The following is a 19187-nucleotide window of genomic DNA, read 5'->3' as shown; positions in this document are numbered from 1 at the left end:
AAGCTCATGGTTACAGCATCAGCCTTTTTTTTTTTTTTTTCCTTTCTATGCTTTCAGAACATGGTGATTATCCCATTCCATTGCTTTTATCCATATATCTGGATAATAGACAGACAGGAACTTGCACCTGTTTTGTTAGATTAGCAGCTGCTAGCATTAACATGCTTTGGAACCATGTTTGGTTCAGCCCCTCTCTAAAGGTTTCAGTGCATTGCCCCAAAGTGCTTCTAATACATTGATAGGTATTTTACTGAGTAATCCTGTGTAAGCACAGTATTCTTGCTTGGCCACTCATGCTAATGTATGCTTAACTAATATAAAGTAGTATAAAGAATAAAAATCTAGTGTCTGAGCTAAAATACAAAATTGAGTATCCACCCCTGGGCTGCAGAGTTATCATGACTCTGATAAGACAATTTTCTAATTCAACATTAAGCATCGTTTCCCAGTCATTCACTAACCGAATCTCATTTGAGGCTTTTCAATTGGGAAAAAAAACCCATATGTTTTCCAAAGAAAAAGCTCACCCTGCTTTCCTCCTGCCTTCCAGCTTAACACCTCAGTGGGCTTCGTGGTCGGCAATATTGAATTTCTGATTACGGGTAAGATGTTTACAACACAGATGATAGTTATGAGTAGAACATCTCAGAGCAAATTTAATTTGTTTCCGCTGTGCTGTAAAAAGATAGGAAAAAGAAATATAAACCCAATCTTGTTTATGGTTTTATAAAGTCATATTCATTAAATCCATACGCTTGGCATTTCATGTAATTTGCTCCATAAAAAATAAAAATGTTATTTTTGTTTAAGCTGCTTTGACTGCAGGGATTTGCCTCCCAGTTGTTGCTCTTCATTACCAACAGTTACCCAGGACAGCTCCTAATATTCAGAGCTGTGTCTTTCTCAAATCCCTGCTGAATGTAAGAAAAAGGTATTTAGCTGGAATAATACCAGGATGGTATCAGGGCCAGGGAACGTATCTTGTTTAATTGGACTGACGTACATAGTTTAATATTAAGACCTAATCTAATCCTGCTAATGGAAAAATTTAATATTCTGATAGAGTCACTTAATGAAATAGAATATTATGGCCTGTGTTAAGAAGGAAAGAAAAAAAAAACTTAATTTGCACAAGCTTGTTAGCTCAACATGTATTTTTCATTAACAATCATATGATTCTAATCCTGAGCCTGATTCCAATGTTTTCTTTTATTTGGTGGTTTCAGATAAAACCTTGGAAAACCTTGTCTTAAAATAAAGTCATATTTCACCCTGATGTGGTAAATTAAATGTGGTATTATTTCCCCCTTGATGACTTTGCTGGTTAAGATGATGTTGCAGCCTCTTGTATTTTGTCATGCTGTGGGGATCAAATGGAGAATCAGAGAATCCTAGAATGGTTTGGGTTGAAAGGGACCTTAAAGAACACCTTGTTCCAACCCCCTGCCATGGGCAGGGACACCTTCCACTAGCCCAGGTTGCTCCAAGCCCCATCCAACCTTGCCTTGGACATTCCAAGGAATGGGGCAGCCACAGCTTTTCTGGGTAACCTGTGCCAGGGCCTCCCCACCCTCACAAACCTGCCATACCACAGTATGGTGGGTTAAGTGCTGTAGGGTCCTAGGCTACATTTATGGTAGATTAGTTCTGCTGGGAACAGCACTCTGACTACCTCCTGATAGCCCAAAAGAAGCCAAGAGGGACTAGAAATGAATGGAACTTTGACTGTCTTCATGCACTGACACAGAAGAGACAACAGTGACATCCTCAGGGAATACCAGCCAGGTTCAAGGACACTTCTGTAAGTCACAGCTGGTGTGGGTTGTTGATGTATCTGCATGATGGGAGCCAGCAGTTATTCTCATTTCCCAAGCCTAAGGGCATCTCTTAATTCGGATGTGAGACCAGGGAAACCACAGTGTTTCTGGTCCACCTGGTAATACGAAAGACAAATTCAGTTTAGTAAAGGCATAGGCAAATTCAGCCTACAGTCAACCCAGAAAGCAAAAATAAAATGCCAAGCATTTCCTACAGCTCTAGGCTAAACTCCTTCTGCAAAACTGATCAAAAAAGCTGCAGACTTTTACGTGCCTGTAAAATTGAGGTAAAAATACAAAACCTATGACAAATTTCCAAACTCCAGTTTGTGGCCGAAGAAATCCCATAAGATTTGCACCTCTGCTGTGCTCTAAACTACTGCTTATGGTTTGTGTGCAACAATAATTAACCCAAACATGAAATCATCCTCAGGTCTATCCCTTTTGACCATCTGAGATGGTGTTCTCACTGCCCACCCATCCAGCCTGGCCTTGATTTCCCTAACCCTGCTCAAGGGATAACCATCACCAGTGTTCCTAATTTCTCTGTCCCATCCTAATAGATGCATCCACTTTAAGGGGATTTTGGGGAAACAAACAACACCACAATAGCCAAGGGATTAAGACCTCATCTAATCCTCTTTATGGAAAAATTAGCAGAATTAATGTTCAACATTGTTAAATACAGACATGGAGTGAGTTGGGATGAAGCATCGGCCAAAAAAATGAAACCCAAAGCCCGAGAGAGGAGAGCAGATCACAAAGTAAGACCTGTGAAAAAGGAAACAGAAGCTAGATCAAAGGTAAAGAAATTTAAAAACCTGTGAGCAGAATTACAGAGGAATTCCTTAGCCCTAGGCATTCCCAGAGCTTACTGGTATTATCTGGAGTCTGATTGAGACATTACAGAAACAAGATAATGGTGAAGGGAAGGAGCTGCTCCAAGTCCTCGGGCACCATTCCCCACAAAGGGACACAACCCCTTCCTCCCTCTTCAGGAAGAATTACAGGATAAGTTAAAAAAAAAGAGTGATGCCAGCTAGGCAATTCCACTGAGACTGGAACTGAGTAGCAGATTTGAGTTCAGGAACGGGCTCTGGCATCGATCAGCGAGTGGTGAGCAATGATATTGTGCATCACTTGTTTGTTTTTTTTCCCCTCATTATTATCACCGTTATTATTTACTATCGTTATTGCATTTTACTTTGTTTTCAATTATTAAGCTGCTCTTATTTCAACCTAGAAGTTTTGGTTTTGTTTCCAATGGGGTGGAGGGGAAAGAGGGGGTGGGTGAACAGCTGTGTGGTACTTAGTTGCCAGCTGGGCTTAAATCACAACACCACCTGAGCATCCTTTAATCCTCAATTACTCCTTTCCCTTCTCTGTGGCAACACAGAGACAGGCTTGTAAGATATCACCGAATACTGCAGGCAGCAAATTAGATGCTTGTATTCACACTTGGAGAAACCTGTGACGTGCTTGAACCCCATAAATGGTAGCTAAAAAGCAGTACAAGTGATTGGTTTCAGTGGTTTGAGACAGATGGCATAGGTAGAAACAGTCAGAGCAGTTCAGTGTAAGAATGCTGATGATTTCTAGTTGGTGGAGATCTCACAGGTGTGAGCAGGAGATACAGCTCCAGCATGTTTTTCTGTTCATGGTTTGTGTTGTGCTGGGGCATGCAGTGTTTGTGCTTAGCACAAGATAAGATATTAACCACGTTTAAAATTTCCATAGGAGTGGACCCACCATCACAAGGGTAGCCATTGCCTATGAGCACAGTCATAATGTATTGGGATGTATTCCATCATCTGTTCCCTACCTAACAGGACTTTGTTACTGTCTTGCATGGATCTTGAGAAAAGAGTTTTACTGTGTTTCTTCCCTTTAATGCTGATGTAATTTTAGTGAATACCACTGAAAAGAAGAATTACTGGACAGAAGCAATTACCATCTATCATCAGAACATTAAAAAAAAAAAAAGATAAAAATAATAACAATAACAATAATATTAATAAAAGAAAAATCGCATCACCATTTTTGAAATATGTCCATGTGTTCTGATCTTTTTGTCTTAAAAATCCTTAACCAAATAATGTCTCATAGAAAATTCCCAAGTGTTTTCTTTTCCAGATGACATGATCATGAAAATTCTATTATCATACCTTATATATATAGTTGAATGAATATTTCCTTCGAAAATGCCATGAAATTTAGTTTTCAAAGGCCTTGTATCCCATCTCATTCCTAACCTAATATATCTTGATCAAGTCTTTCATGTATACAGCTATGTTGAAATTGCTATCATACATATTCATAGATACAGTAATTGCTGCTTTACATGCTCCACAAGGTTTTATAAAATATTAATTGCCTATTATTCCTGTTGCAGGTGGAAACACTGGAAAGATGGCTCCCTCCTGTAATATAATAAACTCATTTCAAGTTACTTTATTGCACTCTGAAACAGAGATGTGTGCACTGAAACTTGGCACGGTCTCAAGATACATGATGATATTCTGAATTTCTGTTGCTTCAAAGTTTAGATTTTGACAACTTTAGAGCTGTTAAAATTCTAATAGCAGTGAGTTTTTTCTCTTTAGGTGGGGCTAGACTCTGAGATGGGTGCATGAAAACAGATTCCTCAATTTTCCGTACAAGAGGCTCTGGTCAAGTAAATGTATTTTCCTTTCACGGTAATAAGATCATGAAAGAATTCATGGTATGTTCGTTCATGGTCTTCTTCTGACATGCAAATAAGTCATGTTCGGAGCTTATATCTTCAATATGGGTACACTTTAAAAAAAAAAAAAGAAAGCCAGAGACCGCCTGTACCTAAGGGGTACTTCATTCCTATGGATTAGGCACAGCAGAACAGGTTATCAGACAAGTGGGAAAAGAAGACAAAGCTCATTCTGAAAGACCTTGGATGATGAGCTGGTAAAAGGCAAGAAGTGTTTTTTTCCTTACTTGTTGGTTAATACAAAGACTTGAAAGAATATTTGGGAGGGTGAAGACTTTGGGAGGGTACACTGGGGTTGTAAGTAAATTAGGGTTTCGGTTTTGATGGGAAGTAATTTAACTTGTGAAAAAGATGTACTGACCTAGTTCTTTTCAGCTGCACGTGAACAGTCAGGTCCCTTCATTACACTATGGTTATTCCAAAGTAATATGTGCAGTATCTAGTCTCTATTACCAACAGTGTCCTTCTGTTGATGCTTGTCTTTAAATCTGCACTGCTTTTAAATGGATGACATTATGGTAAGTTCCTTGTGGAGATTCTTGATTATGGAGTTTTAATACTTTCTGGAACAATAAAAAAGGAGACCAGCAATCTGCTGATCTTTCTGGGTGTCATGTCCTGTGGACTCTCAGATGGAGACTGTAGAGATCTCAAAAAAAAAAAAAAAAAAAAGAGCTTGCACAGTTCAGAAATGTCAAACACCCTAAATTTTAAGATGGATGTTGCATTCTCAAAACATACCTCCACTGAGCAAATAACTCAGCACACTTCAGTGATGTACAGACATTTATAATTACCTAATCTGGCTCCTGGTGTTGCCAGTTTAGGGATTATCTAAACAGACACAGGGTCCAGTTTAGAAAGGAGACATGGTTTATTCGGTGCAGGATGCAAGGCAAAAGTTTTTCCACAAATCAAGCACCTTGATTCTCAAATTCTTACACTATATAGAGCTTTTAGCAAACAAATAAATGGCAGTTCATTGGCTACAAGTTACCAGTTCACTTCTTAATTAGTATTCTACCTTATGTTGATTAAATGATTCTCTTGCTTCTCATGCTAATTAGGTTGCATATTCAATCCTTCTCTTTTGAGTTGGTGGGTTACTTGAGCCAGTGATGCCAGCAAGTGACAAGAGACACATCAGGAGCCCACAACTCAACAGGAAGACCTCAGACTGTGAATTAAAAGCTCAGGTGGTCCCTTGTTCATAATTCCTTTGAGCTCCTTTGAGCTATGAGGCCTGTTTTGTCAATAAACATCGCCTTTCTCATTCTCTGCAACTCTCGGAGTAAATTATTAACTGTTTTTTACTCTTAAGATACCAGCATCCCTAGAAACCATACAACCACAATCAAATATGGGTTATGCGGGGTCCTACAGAAACAAAACTCTCACTTCTCCTGCAATCACAGAAAATTACATGTACTCCAGTGTGCAATGACAATGTGGAACTTGTGTAGCCCAAAAGTAGACATTTCAACATTACAAATATCAGTCTCAATAACATCAAGAGAGCAATACCAAAAATAACTTTTTTTTCTTACTATTGTATAATTCTCTGAAATTAATTTTTTTTAAAGCAGACAAAACTCTGACGATAATTCAAATTCATAAAGCAAAATATATCATTACATAGGCTATAAGTATGAAAGCAACCTTTTTATTTTTTATTCTTATTTTTAATTGTGGGTCCGATATCTGAAATTAAATAAATGTTTAAACCTACAAAACCCCTGAAAGTAACACACAAGTAACGTCTTCAGTCATGATCGACCAGCTGGTCAATGACATCTACTAGAAATGAAAAGCTAAATAACGAGCCAGAAAAGTGTAGCTACATTTGGGATTTTTTTTTGAAGTTTTGTGCATTCAAGGTTTCCTGAATCCAGAAAAACACTGATATCACTAAATTACTGATGCAGCTATTGCTGTTCTCAGGCATTGCATCCTTGAACCTTGGTGCAGGCCTTGGTATCAATTGCTGTAATCCAACTGACTTTGTCACAGCAACAGAGATCAAAATCTATTTGGTGTTTCATACAGGGTTTAAATATAAATGGTTGGAAGAACAATTAAATTTCTTTAGGGTGGACAATATATACTTTTCTTGTTAATGGGGAACCACATTACTAGTTTGGCAAACAGGGAAATGTATGGATCTTTTTTTTTTTTTTTTCTCTTCCACACACCTGACTGAGTATATTAGAAAGCTTTTTGTACTTATACAAAGTAAATTTGCCTGGATTTCATTTAGAAGCTTTGGGGCTATTAGTTCTTCTATCAATTCAGGAAATTTCAATGGGTGTATTGTGCCTGGCACATAGAAGCCACCTCAACAAAAGAGTAGATTCTGTGGGGTCTTTTTTGCAGTCCAAATTTTCCATTACTACCTAATCAGCTGCATTAATCCAGTGCTTTGGTAGAATAGCTGTAGTGTCTTAAGTGCCCCAACATGGTCCTAAAGTGTATTCAAATTTAAAACAATTTACATCACTGATCTACTCTTAATAGTAAAGATATTATTCTAGGAGATGTTACACAGCCTTGAAGATTTAGTATTAAAAAAAAAAGATGTTCTGAAAATACATTCTCGGAACATCCTTTAAATCTTGGACAACGTGAGAAATCCTTTCCAAATTCACGCCAAATGAACCTGTCAAATTACATGCCACCTATTTGAAAGTTAAATGAGAAGCTTTTCTCACAGGGAATATGATCATTGATTATCCCTATGAATACAGCTCCCTTCTGTTAGCAAGAAGTCTGTTAATAGGTTTTCTGACTATGGCCAAGCAGCAAAATTTGAAGTGCGTAAGAGTTAACAAAACTGTGTGTAGTACAAACTAAAGACATGCACAAAGTAGAGGAAGAAAGCCCTGAATAAAGTGATGAAGCAATTCAAGGAGAACTCAGAAATTCCCCTAACATATATTTCCTTCATAATCGCAGTGCTCATCCAATTCTACCTTCCCTGAACATTTTAATTTACATCGTTGCTTATTCAGTCATGAAGACTAAAATTTGGTTACAAAAAAAGAAGTCCAAGCAACCTTGGGACACATTTTATAAAGACTTTTAATTAAGTTTTATCCACAGTTTTGTTTTATTCTAGAATAAAATATAAAATCAATTCTACTGTTAAGCCTTCGATATGAAGTTTTCCTGTGATGACACAAAGTACTGACTTCTCTAGTCTTCCTTTACAATGTTCTATTTTTAAAAAGTTAGAGAAACTCCTCCTTTGTTGGAAACAAGATAAGTATTGCTGTCTTTCTAAAACGTAGTTATTGTATTTATATTTTTAGGAAGAAATGTTTTGTGTGCCTCAGCCAGAAACCTAATAACTGGAGAAACAAAGCATAGGAGATGTTCTAGTTCTTGCTTCTTAGAAAATCTGGATTTTAGATCTGTTTGTAGGTATGATTTATTTATTATTTATTTATATTATTTATATATTAAAATAAAGTGCAATGAGCATGACTATTACCCCTTCCTCCCCATTGTATTGATTTTTTTTTGTGTTATCTTTGAGAAAACAGCAACACCAAGAAATAATGCTCAGCCAGCTCACTAGTCCTGAAATTTTAATACATGACATGCTTAAAATCATTGAATTATAGAATCATTAAGATTGTAGAAGTCCCCTAAGAACATCAAGTACAACCAAAAACCCAGCATCATCATGTTCATCACTAAACTATAGCCCCAAGTGCCAAATCCACATGCCCTTTGAACATTTTTAGGGATGCTGATTCCACCGCTTCCTTGGGCAGCCTGTTCCAAGGCTTTGCAACCCCTTTGATGAACAAATTTTCATAAAATCAAAGAATATCCTGAGTTGGAAGGGGTCCACAAGGGTCATCAAATCCAACTCATGGCCCTGCAAAGGACAGACTCAAGATTCACACCACGTGCCTGGGAGCTTTGTCCAAACACTTCTTGAGCTCTGTCAGGCTTGGTGTTGTGACCGCTGCCCTGGGGAGCCTGTTCAGTGCCCACCCACCCTCTGTCTGAGGAATGTTTTCCAATATTCTCCCTCACACTTTGCTAGAGAGAAACTCGGGTAATAATTATTCAGACTGTGTTTCTCTTGATCCATTATTTGCAAAAGGGCGCATCAGAGGGAGATACCCCACTATTATGTAGTAGATGTTCAGGTAGATGAGCACATTATGATCATTCCGCCCCACCCCTGTCCTCTTTGAAGGCATTTCTCATGTTCTGTAGGGACCCTCTCCAGCTGACCTGCTGAACCTCTCTCTTTAGCTCTACAAGAGTTAATGTCCTTGGCACAGTCATTAGTACTATCAGATCTGTCCTTTCCTACCTGTTCAAATATCATCCAGTGCATCCATGTATCTCTCTGTTTTATCTTTCTCTCCCTTTCGGGTTTTACCCATATCTGACTGCTGCTTACCCTGGCAATGAACTCTGAATCCAAAACCAAAGAATAAGTCTTATACCTTTTATCTTGTGCCTCAGTTGCTACTTCTTACCATTATTCTTTTTTTTCTCTTCCCACACCTATATGCCCTCATGCTGCCCATATGGTACCCTGTATGGTACAAAAATATGTCCCTATCTAAAGTTTAGACATTTTGATATCCCTCCTATCCAATTTGTTCAATTTAGTTTTCCTTTCCCTCATAAAAACAATATAAGATAAAGAGAGGGGTGTTGTTAATAAAATCCACAGCCAACAAAACCAATATAAAATACCTCCCCATTCACTTACTAATTTCCCTCTTAATATTCCAAGGCATATAAAGAAAAATAGATAGGAAATGAATGTATTAAGATTCTGATCATGCGTGCTAATCTATTTTTTTAATACTAGGTAATTCCCAGATGCTTCTCATAATTACCTCTCATCATTTAGTAGTAGCACAGGAGAAAGCCTTGCAAATTTTCTTGTGTTCACATCCAGTTGGGACAAGGTCAGTGGCTGGACCCAAGGACAACACCCGACAGTAAAATCTTTCTTTGTTCCACTTTTCTATTTCTAGCAAAAAATAATACTTACGTTTTTGTCTTTGTGAGAAATAAGTGAAAGCTATGATATTCTATTACTTTAGACCTCTAACAGTATTTTTAGAAACCTAGGGTTTTGTTTTTATCCTTTTCATTCTTCCCAAAGTCTGTGTGTAGTATTCTCATAATCTTAATGTCAGACATAACCCTCTGCATCATTAGAGACTTGACCTCCGCAAAGTAGGTCAAGTATGCAGAAAGTGAAATACATCAATGCAGAAAATAAAACTAGATAACAAACCTTACTGTTTTAAAATGCATGAAGGTAACTGGAGTTGTTGTGATTATTTAAAAAAAAAAAAAAAAAAGGTAAATAACATAAAGGTTACATCCCTGATCTAGCTTCTGCAAGATATTCCTTCTTATTCCAGTAAACAATTGGCCAGCAAAATTCTAAACCTGGAATAGGTCATGGAAATTGAACAAGATTTTTTTTTTTTTTTTAATCATTGTATATAATTTTAATTTGACAGTGGTTTAAACAAAGGAGCTATGCAGTTCATTAATTCTTGCAAATGGTCATTCACATGACTTATTACAGACTGGAGGATATATGCTCTTTGTGTTTGAAGATTTGTACAAGAATCAGGCTCATCAGGACTAATGGCAATTACGAAGGTATATATTCTACACTCCCTGTTTTAACCTGGGTGAGAATAACAGCCCATTAATATTAAGAAATCAAAGGTAAGAACTGTGGAGATTGATGAAGATAATTAATATGGAAAAACTGTGGCTGCCTTTTGACCTTAAAACAATACTTAGCTAGTTAAATACTTTATAAGGTCAACATTTTGTATAAAACATTGGTTTAAATTCTTATTCTTTGTCTATTGTAATCAATGAGATTCTATTCAGTTTAGGAGATTAATACGTTTTGAGACCAGGAGAGAGAAGTGGTATGGAGAGTTCTTCTATGATCAGATCAATTCAAGGGAATATCAAGGAGAAAATGTGCAGGAAAAATAAGAGCCAAAAGTAAGAATGAGTTGTTTATTACCTACAGGAGAATGGAATAAGATAAAAGGAATGGCATGATGTATAGGAACAAGACATGAAATGATGTGGCATGAAAACTTCAGAATCAGAAAAACTGTTTTGAGGTAAAGCAAATGTTTTAAGAATTTTTTTTTAATTGGTAGGTTGCTCAATGTCTTATTAATATTTTTTACTGCTCATGACCTGCCTTCTTCTGAGTTTTCTTTAACAAATCAGCTGATGACAGAAAGACTCTTCATATCCTTGCATTTAATGTGGTCTCTGTACGTCTGGGTGTGTCTCATTTCTCTGCAGTTATTCTATCACTGTGTCTGGCTAAGAGCTGCCTTCTGAGACCCTTGCCCTTGTTGATGACAATTTTATTATTTCTTTATGTGAATTTTATGATTATCTGAGCCACACCTGCTCACCCAAACATGATAAGGTCATGCCTTTGCTTTCTTCACTGTATTTCATTCTGTGTCCTTTACTGAGAGGCTTCTGCAAAGGCTGAAGTTCTCAAATCCCTTTTTACACTATTCATTCACTGGGAAGCATGTAGAGACAAAAGGGACAGCCTAATAGCAAGGGACTACCTGCACTCAGACTGAAATGTGAGACAGCCTAAAATAAATCTCAAACCTTCAAGAAGTGATGGTGGGAAGAGAAAGAACAGAGCCATAAGGTATGAAGATAAAAAGACAAAACACCATGGGATAAATCTAATGACCTGATGAAACACCACACTCTCTATCAGCTTCTTCAGGACATAAAATACTCATCCAAAATAGGCAGGTGAATGCCAAGTGAAGAAGAACCTAGAGATATGAAGAAATGTGCTATGTCCCTTCTTTTCCATGCCATTGTAAGAATTCCAATCAGATCAGCAGCGTCATCTATGTTCTTGGAGTATGTGGTCATAAGAATTTGAGAGCAAAAAGTGTGAGCAAAAAGAGAAAAAAAGAATTCAAAACAAAATGGCCTTTCTATTCTATTCAGTGTTGCACTGACAATTAATACCTTGTTGCCACAGTGCTGAAGCTTTATCGCCTATGCTCCCCCGGCTGTCAATCAAACTGTTTCCATATGTTTTGACAGGCATACTCTAATAAATGTGTCATGCTGCAGAAAAAAAATTGCTACAGGTCTGTGGGGTCCATAGCCGAGAGAACATTTTGATTTTAAAATGACCTTGTGGATGAAGAGAACAAAAAATTAGGGAAAGAACTGACGAGTGAGATTTAACTGGTGAGATCAATGAGAGGGCCCTCAGACGAGCATCATCCTTCAGCTGTCCTCTGCAGTGTGGTAGTTGGTCAGCCCAAAAAATATTTTCTTACCTTACCTCTCTAATTTCCACCAGAACCTGCTTGTTAGCTGTTCCTGCTTATGGTGCTATTAGCACTAATTGTGCCACACTTGAACAGGTCCAGGTACTGTATAATGATGAGCAGCCTGGTCTAGTGTAAGGTGTCCCTCCATGGCAGAGAGGTTGGAATTACATGACATTTAAGGTCCCTTTGAACCCAAACCATTCATTAATTCCATGATTGTTTGCTGAGCTTTGCACCTGCATATTTTTCAGTAATATTTAGTGGGAACGTACGCAGCATTGATCATCCTACCTAGTAGATTCTAACCTTATAAAGTAGAAACTACAAAGAAAGGAGTCAGGAGACTTTAACACTACAATGCAAAACATGAGGAGACAGAAGGAAAAGGGCAACACCCACCTGAGTGGAAACTACAGGTTGAAGAATTGAGGGTAAAAGGACCCCTTAGCACAGGAATGATTGGGGCACTTAAGGCACTGCTCACCAGGCCTGCAAACCCGGGGCTGTCTCACATGTGAGGGATGTGTCACCTGCTAGATGGCACCCTGATCTGCCTTGCTGACAACAAAGTGATATCTGTGCTGTGCTCTGCCTGCTCTCCTGACTCTCATAACACCACAGAAATATCGCAACATGAAAAGAAATCCTCCCTGGCTCCAAACAGCCAGCTTTGCTGTCTAATGGAAAATAAGCCTTGCTCAGCCTACCCATCAATTGTAAAGTCTCATCTGGAAAGTTTTTTTCCTCTTACATCACAGCATTAGAGCTACAGCAGCACATTTTTGACTACTTGGATGCATTTAACTTACTCAGCATCTCAGCATCCTTTCTGAAGCTGTCACTCAGATTGCACACCCACTTTAGCTGTAAAGGTTCCAAAGAGTATGCTACCTTAGCTTTGCATAGTTATTGCTGTGTTTGTCAGGAATCTCAAAAAAAATATGTGCCTGCACCTGCTGGTTAGAATTCAGAAGCCTGCAGCTGATCTGCAGGACAAGAAGCATTTAGATGTTTAGTTTTCTTTGCACCCTGGAAAGTTGTCAACTTTCTATTCATATGCTGGAGCACTGTGTAACAAATGTCTCCGGGATTCACAGGCTTCAGAGTGGGTGAACATTCATATGCAATGTGAGACTCCCTTCACATTATGATACTGGAAAGTCTATAAAGGATCTTAGGAGTATTTCAGAAATCAAAAGACATTAGATATAGTCTATCCTCATCCTGACCATTCTCATCATGTGCCTACTTCCATTCTTATTCTCCTTCTTTTCTTCTTAAGTCAAATGAAACATTTTAAATTCACATATAAGAAATTTACTTTACATGGAAATAGATAGCATAGAGCAGGAACATACAGTTTTGTTTTATGCATATGAAAGGACTGTCTCATCTTGAGCAGAAGCCAAAGAAAAGATATCTGCCATTAGTTTGGTTTGTTGCTCCTTTTCAACGTCCTTCCCTCAAATTCATGCAAATTCCTGAATTATATTCCTGAACTAAGTTGTTTGTTTTTTTTTTTACCATCATTTCACCGCTGATCTCCTCAGAGAAACTTGCAATGAGTGTAAGAATACCTACTCCTTGACAGATTTATTATTTTCTTCTTCCAAGGGCCCATAAGGATTAATGGGAGTTGGTGTAATATGGTCCAGAGTCCACACACGACAGTTCTCCTCCAAACTTCAGCTTGTCCTTGTCACACTATGAAAAACTACTTCTGAGCTGATACAATACTTGATAATACTGCTTCCTCTCCTCTCACATCCCCAACAGAGCTTGTCACCATCGCTTTAGTATCAATAGTCCTGACTTGCCTACTCAGCTCAGAATATTTAGATTTGTGAATATTTACATTATTTAAATATATGTGGAATGCTCACTGCATAACTGAGTGGTGCAGAGATGAGTGAGCTGGGTTGTTTCACATAATCCCACATTATTCTTAGTGACTCCCTATTTTTCTTGCTGTCTGCGGTGTTGCTTGTGGTCTAAGATATGATTTCAGAAGGGTCCTTGTTATCCCATGTGTCTTTCTCCGATGGGTTATGTGTTTCCACTAGTCCTGCCTAAAATGGCTACTTTCTCTTTCATCCTTTCCCAGAACAACTCAGCTTCCTTCAGAATTTCAATCAGGTTTTTTTCCTGAGTTTGATTAACTTACTGACATCCCCATAAACCAAACTTAGGAAAAGACCTTTCATCCGTTTTGCTTTTCTTTTTATCTAGGAGTTTTCAGCATTTCCCAGTTACAAGTGCATGCCAGTGTTCATGGTATGCCTTGAAATTCTCATCTCAACTCATTAATGGGACCCAGATACCTTTCTCAACAGTCCAGTCCTTTGCCTCTAATAACAAAGTCTGTCTGTTCTCACCCAAGTTTTCCCAAAGAACACTGATAAAGGTTTCATTCTTTTCTGTTTCTCCTAAATGTTAATTTAGGTAAGCTCTAAATTTAAATTACGTTCTTGCTTGCTCCTGTTTACATGTTCTCTGTTTACTTTAGAAATCCCATTTTCCCTATTAGCGCAATCTGGCATGATGTCTTTGTTTCTATGTACAGCCTTCTTTATCCACAATCACAACGCCTACTTTACTAAAAGTCTTGTGTAAATCATTAACTTTTGCCACATTATGCACACCTGCCAAGAGGTAGCAACATGAGATAACTCCATTACATCTAAATTACACTGCTTCTTTGGTGAGAGAGCTATTTTCAGAGAGGCTGCAACCACAGCTAGCAACTTTGGCATGCAGATGGATGCATCACCTCTTACTGCCGCCACCAGAAGTTCTTCTTTCCTGTGGCTGCTCTCCCACTCATTCCTTCTGCATTTCCATCACAGAATCATAGAACAGCTTGGGTTGGAAAGGACCTTATTTATCATCTAGTTCCAATCCCCCTGCCATGGGCAGGAATGCCACCCACTAGACCAGGTTGCTCTAAGTCCCGTCCAACCTGGCCTTGAACATCTCCAGGGATGGGGCATCCACAGCTTTTCTGGGAAACCTGTGCCAGGGCCCCGCTACTGTCTGAGAAGAGAACAATTTCTTCCTGGCATCTAACCTAACTCTGCAACAAGGAAATTTTACAAAAGAAGGAACTGGTGATGTAGATCATGGCTGCCACTTACCTTTCAGGCTCTTGACATTTCATCTCCTGTTCATGAACATGATGATTTATTTATCTGGACAGACTTCTGTATCTGTTCAGATGTCAGCAGGAGGTCATGTGTGGGTAGGAACTTCCTGCAGGGATAATTCAAGATTGGGGATCTAAACAGGACCTTGTAGGTTGCCTTTTGCATCAGCTTTTTGTTTTTAATATATATAAAAAATAACCTAGGATGTCTGATGCTTGGTGGTATAAACTGAGGCAAAACATCAATTATTAAAAGGACAAGGTAATGCTAGGATTAAGTTATCATTCCATATATGTTTTCAGTCACAGATTTGAGATAATATTTACTGTAATATAAGAAGTGTATGATTTCATCTACAGCCATAGTCATTTTCCTGTTTTTGTTCAGAATTAAATTTCATTAGTTTTTTTCCTTCCTTGTACAAAAAAAAAAGGTTATTTGTATGACAAAAAAAAATAAAAAACACAACACAAAAAACCTACGAAAACCAAACAAAACCAAAACAACTGTAAAAAAAAATCCCTGCTAAGAGCTGAAGATGATTGCTTGTTTTCCAGACACTGACCATAGCAAACCGAGCAAAGAAAATTAAGGACATTGGAATTGCTGGTAATAACTGAGTGGTTTCTGTACTCCCCACATTACTCTTTAAAATGATCAGGAAATGTGATTGTAATGGATATATTCTCACTTCAGTGAGCTAGGTAACAATGTTGAACTAAGACTGCCTAATGCAAGCAGTCCCTAGATCTTAAAAATATGGTAAATTGTCGAAATAATTTCTGCTGCTGAAAAGCTCAGGTTTGTTGAAACAGACGGACTGGCATGAAGTTAAGTACACAGGAAATTTTCTGAAAGGTGTTATCTGAAAAGGGGGGGAAACCAGGACACTCAGTAAGAGCTGAACATACCCTCCTTGTGAGAATACTGAATACCTGAGCGCAACTTTTCTGCAAGATTTGAGGTACTTTGGTGCAACAAAAAGCTCTGGTTGGGATAAGTACTTCTATCGAGAGCCTCCAAGAGCCCCCCAGCCTTGTGCACAGACATCTGGAGGTGTGATGCTCTATAGTATACTTCGTTTCTTGATAATCAATCTGATCTAAGATATAGATAATGGAGTCAAGAGAGTCTGGAGAAGTACCTAGACCTCCTTAGAGCAGATACCTGCATTTGTCTCCCTGAACAGCCTCCTGTATGCTACTGATCTAACCTTAGGTATTTTAATCTGTAGCTCAGGATCCATTCCTAGGACTGGCACTGGTCCACTGTGGCAGCTTCTCAGAACAGAGCTATGTGACAACTGCATCAGTGGGCATACTAGATGGTGCAGCACCTGAAAGAAGAGGAATTTCAGAGATTATGCCAAATAACTCGAAAAACTTAATGTAATATTTATTATAAAAGTCCCCAGTGGTTGCTAAGACCAATCACTACAAAAGACCCTTACCAGAATTCACAGATGTCGGTAAATAAGAAGAAACAGTTAGAGATTTCATGTCAAGAATAGATCTCATCTCACTGCCCCTTTCCTCTGTTGCCAGCACCTTACCACTCTGTCTCAACTGTAAAGTTTTAGGAGGAGAACTATTAAAGTGTGTTTTCACAGAAACTCTCCAATAGCTCCTGGGATCTCTTGTACCACTGGACTGGAAACTATATATAAAGTGGCATGCATTAGCAAAACCCAGTGATGTTTTTCACACAGATGTTCTAGCTGCACATAAAAACCAGAGCCTGAAAGTCCCCAGTGTAAGGACATAAATGCATTCATGTGTTTCTCAGATCCGGCTCTCCATCACAAACATGAAAGATTCCTCTTAAGCTTTGTGGAAAAGGAGATGCAGGACCTTATAAATAATATTTACAGGATTTAGTCCTATGTTCAGAGATTATTTGATGCACTCTGGTGATCTTCCACTCCCTATCACCTCGTTCACATGCCAGGTTACTTCTTATGAAGAAGAGCTAAGCCTGTGGTATAGAGACCACTTTTATAAGACATACTAGTTGTTTTTTTGGTTTTTTTTTTCATTATAATGATCCTGGAAACTGGGGAAGACTCAGAATAGGCATCACATAACTGCTAAGGGTTTAAGGAAAAAGTTACTTAAATAAGGGCATGAAATATGGCCATTAAACATTCAAAGAAACAGCGGTGGTGCTGATGGTTTTTCAAAAAGTTCTACAGGCAGACCAAATGAATTGCATTTTAATGAAATTCAACAGACATAAGCTGAAAAGGTTATCTCAATATTATATTGTGAAATACCTTTCCCAAACCTACAAGAGTCTTTAAGCTCTTTCACTTTTAGGTTTAAAAAAAAAAAAGTCAATTTCCACTCCTTTTTTACTGAAAAAAGTGAAGTTTTTCACATTTAGACAGAACCACTGTTACTGTGTTTGTTTTTGTGAGTGTGTGTCCCATCCAGGCCACCAACCTCTCTACTACAGCTGCAACACATAACAGCCCAGTTTTCTGTCCGTGAAACTAACTGCAGATTGCTGCAGAAAAGACCCTTCTTCTCCTTTCACTCTGCCTCCTCCTGTGTCTGTCTGGGGCTCCTCCAGTGCTGAAGGCCAGGTTAGCCGTGGCTTTGAGGAACTTGGTCTAGTGGAAGTTGCCCCTGCCTGTGGCAGGGTGATGGAACGAGACAATCTTTAAGATCCCTTCCAACTCAAACCATTCTAGGGTTCTATCTGAATGTGCATATAATAAGCCACACCAGTTCCTTGCTTTAACTCAAAGTTACCTTGCTGAATTCACTTTCTAGCTGAGAATTAATGTGACTGACAATGCAACTGCACAGTGGTAAATGCAAACTCAAAGGAAAAAAATAAAGAAGCAAGATGTGCTTTTTGCCTTTAATCATCAGCTTGCTGATTGCAAGGACAATAAACCGTCTTTTCAGCTCTGTCCTCTGATCTTTTGTTAGGTGTTGCAATCAGCTGCATATTCTCTTTTGTCTTATTTCAGATATTTGGAAAATCAAATCAAATAACATAAAGATATAAAACCCACCAAACAAAACTGCAGTCAGAAAAGGGAAGATTAACAATTCACTCATGTTTAAACCTTTAACTCCTCTTCTCTAGGTTTTCTTCATATTGAAGCAGCTACATTTTTAAAGACAAACTCCACAGGCAGTAAATACTGAAGTGGTCCTTCATCTGCTTTTTCTTTTACCCATCAGTTGAAGAGCCTAAGGATTATTTTATAGCTTTTCCTGATTTCTGGTTAGCAACGTTATCAGCTTGGCATATCTGAGTAGCTGGAGATGTGGGTGGTTATTTGCTTTGCGGAATCTCATTTGATTAATGTGTCTTTCTTGTGCTTATAAGTACATGTCTTTCATAATCTGCAAACAAGAGATCCTGAATGGCCACCTGCATTCGGTTTTCACCAACATTCTCAGCCGTTAGATTTCCCATGACGCAGTCTCTCTGTGTGTATTTTTATGGAGAGGCACAGGAGGGCCACACCTTGTGTGGGGGGGAGGACAAAACCTCAGGCACGAAGTCTCCTCTGTATTTCAACTAGTCCGGAATAAAATATTTGTATTAAGGTCTGACTGCTGAGCACATGCTGGTGATTAAAAATGGAATTTTTTTTTTTTTTAAATAATATGGAGAAGGTGAAGGAAAAGAGAGCTTTTAATTGCACATTTCCACGCAGCATTGCAAAAAGGTTGTTTCGTGGATCAATAAAGGCATGTGGAAGGCAGCATTTAGTTCTGGCACTGGTGATGTCTCACATACCTGCCAGCACGGGGATCACAACATCTGTTGTGCAGCAGCATCGCACCGTGCACTCAAGGCTCCATCTGTAAGCAAACACAAAAAGTTTGCTGAATCTCTTGAACTCCAGGGTTCAAGATCTATTCTTGCTCCCAGGCATGGAACTAGAAGAATACACCGAGTCCCAGTGGCAGTAAATGACTTTTCCATAAGTGTTGCTTTCATTGCACCTTACTGACTTGAATAATAATTAAAAAAAAAAAAAAAAGTTTTAACATGCAGTTTCTTCTATACCAGTCCCATAAAAACATCAAAAGTTTAAAAAGATAATAAAAAAGGCAGGAATTACCTTTTTATATTGGGGGTTAGGGAAATGTGACTAATGCAGGTTTCAGTGTTT

Source organism: Empidonax traillii, unplaced genomic scaffold (assembly GCF_003031625.1).
Source record: "Empidonax traillii isolate 1590-97213 ecotype Southwest subspecies unplaced genomic scaffold, ASM303162v1 scaffold10:size5872457, whole genome shotgun sequence".
Classification (NCBI taxonomy): domain Eukaryota; kingdom Metazoa; phylum Chordata; class Aves; order Passeriformes; family Tyrannidae; genus Empidonax; species Empidonax traillii.
The sequence above is the reverse complement of the archived record's forward strand: the minus strand, read 5'-3'. Positions refer to the sequence as shown.